General features: G+C 31.2%; 1 long non-coding RNA gene across 1 annotated transcript; it reads right to left on the bottom strand.

Annotated features, from left to right (window-relative positions):
* Positions 1-1453, bottom strand: LOC126653444 (uncharacterized). The gene is made up of 3 exons (XR_007632238.2): positions 1416-1453; positions 784-1118; positions 1-711 (listed from the first exon to the last, which is right to left on the bottom strand). It is a non-coding gene; the product is annotated as an uncharacterized LOC126653444 (long non-coding RNA).
* Between the last annotated feature and the right edge of the window lie 979 nt (positions 1454-2432).

A 2432-nucleotide genomic window follows, 5' to 3' on the forward strand; every position in this document is an offset into this window, starting at 1 on the left:
TAAAGAATATATATTTGATATGTAGTGCAAATAGCACAAATCAAACTTAAGTCTAGATATTAATTTTCTAATTAATGCCATTTGATGACTTGTATCTTAACTTAGATATGCATAATTTTTTTTAGTCTCAACATTTTAACTATCTTTTACCAAATAGCCTATCAGTAAATATATATTCCTCATTACTATAGCTGCCAAGGGGATAAGGCATCCATTTGATTCTTACCCCTTTTTCAAGTCATGAAAACTATTTCCTCTCCTGAAAACAATTCCTCGATAAGCTAAAAGCATAAGAAAAGAAATACTACCTCCGTTCTTTAAAGATAGAAAAAGTTGCTATTTGAATATTAGTTAATGACAAAATTATTCCTATAATGCAATAATTAGAACAGTTGCTTTGGTTTTTGTAAGTAATTATTCCATAATGTTTCACTTTTAAAAGGGTACTTTAGAAATATTCCAATAAATTTACTATAAATAATTAATTTCTTACTTACCGTGAAAGTATAACTTTTCCAATCTTTACGGAACAGAGGAGGAGTATATGGGAAACAAAAGTTAAAAGACAAAAACTATATATTGCAAAAATAAATCAGATAAAAACTTTAGGAATCAATCACCTTCTTAAGCAGGAGTATGTGTATGTACACTGATAGCTATTAGCACCAATTAATATGGTTGTTAAAATAGCAAGCCAAACTATAACTGATCCTGCGATTGGAAAATTTTAAATGTTAAATACCTCTCAATCGAACCTGCTTTAAATGGAGAACTGTTAAATACCTCCGGAACCTTCAGAACTGCTGTTGGTATGGGAAGGCACTGATTGAGCAGCTGAGACATGGTCAAAGTTTTTATTGCTTCCTGTCTCAGATGCCACAATCCCTTGAAATTCCTCGCTCACTATTGAAGCAGCTAGAACATCCACAAATGACTCTTTATCAGATTCCAAAGGCACATTTAATTCATCATCTGTATCAATAGAGTCCACTGCACATTTGTCATCATCTTCATCCTCAACATATGCTTTATATGTCAGTCGAAGTAGAATCTGTCCAGTCTCGCAAAACTAAAATCCTGTCTGTTGGTACAGTGTCTTGAAGCGAACCTAAATCAACCTGGACACAGACATCAACTTCAGAAAACTGACCAACAAGATTTCTTTTCATGAAGTGGATAACAAATGCAGGCATGTTTTAGCAAGAAGGACTAATAAATGAACACCGGCAAAATCTCAGCTAGCAGCAACCAGAAGGAAACAGACAGGCTTTTTGTCGATCTCCTTCTCTTCCATGTTCCTTGCTTTATTGAATCTAACAAAACTCATGTCCTGTGAGAGTTCAAAGGTAAAACTAGGAGGAAGAGGAATTTCTTGAAAATTGTTCTTACACTTCCTGTTACGCTCTTTTTGTTACCTGTTTCTGCAATTTTGGATGCAACGTTTTTCTCAATTAGATTGTTTGTTTGTTAATGGGTGAATTTAAGTTTTAAATTCCAGAAAGGAAAAATGTTAAATACTGCATTCTTTCACTTAATAACAAGGAAAATGAAAGTGTAAGAACGCATAAACGCCAAATTAAAGTAGAGGGATCTCCTCAAAAAAAAATGAAAAGTAGAGAGACTCTGGGATGAATTTGGCCTTTAAATTTTACAAAATGCAATAAATAGTACTCCCTCCGTCCCACTCTAATTGACAAAATAACTAAATTACAATAACCATGACTTTAAATGAGGGTAAAGATGGAAAATTAAAGAAAAAAATTATATTTATGTTAGTTTTGTCAATTAGAATGAGATACCAAAAATTCCATATTTTGTCAATTAGAGTGGGACAGAGGGAGTATTTTATTTTGTTTTAGTAGATTATATTTACCACCAACACACGTGTGAAAACAAATTTTGGTTAAGAATTGAAAAAATATTAATTTGAGACCTCTCTCATCAACAAGATGCAATTATTAATTTGAGACCTTTCTCATCAATAAAATTCATCATACTCCAAAATTCACCATTTGATTTCCTACCTCCTAGATGGAAAAGTTTAATATATGCTGGATTGTTTTAAAATTTTAATAATTTCAAAAATATCCTTCATACATCCATGGATTTTATATCGAATACAAACGATAGAATCAATAAATTCATGAATGTCATATTTCATGTATTTAATAAAGTAAATGGATTTTGAAAGCCCTCAATCCAAACGGTAAAGGTTTTGTCAGATAGTGGTTGAATCGTATGTCATAAGCGAGGTATTGATGGAATATTTTTTTATTAGCAAAACAATTCGATAAATTAATTTTCGTAAATAAATCTACAAATTAGGTAGCGAATTTATTCGCATAAAATGCTTGTTCCTGTGTCAGGATATCATATTAGTTTTTAATTTTTTTATAAATATAAATGTCTCGAATTAGATTAATAAACTCGGA

Source organism: Mercurialis annua, linkage group LG6 (assembly GCF_937616625.2).
Source record: "Mercurialis annua linkage group LG6, ddMerAnnu1.2, whole genome shotgun sequence".
Classification (NCBI taxonomy): Eukaryota; Viridiplantae; Streptophyta; class Magnoliopsida; order Malpighiales; family Euphorbiaceae; genus Mercurialis; species Mercurialis annua.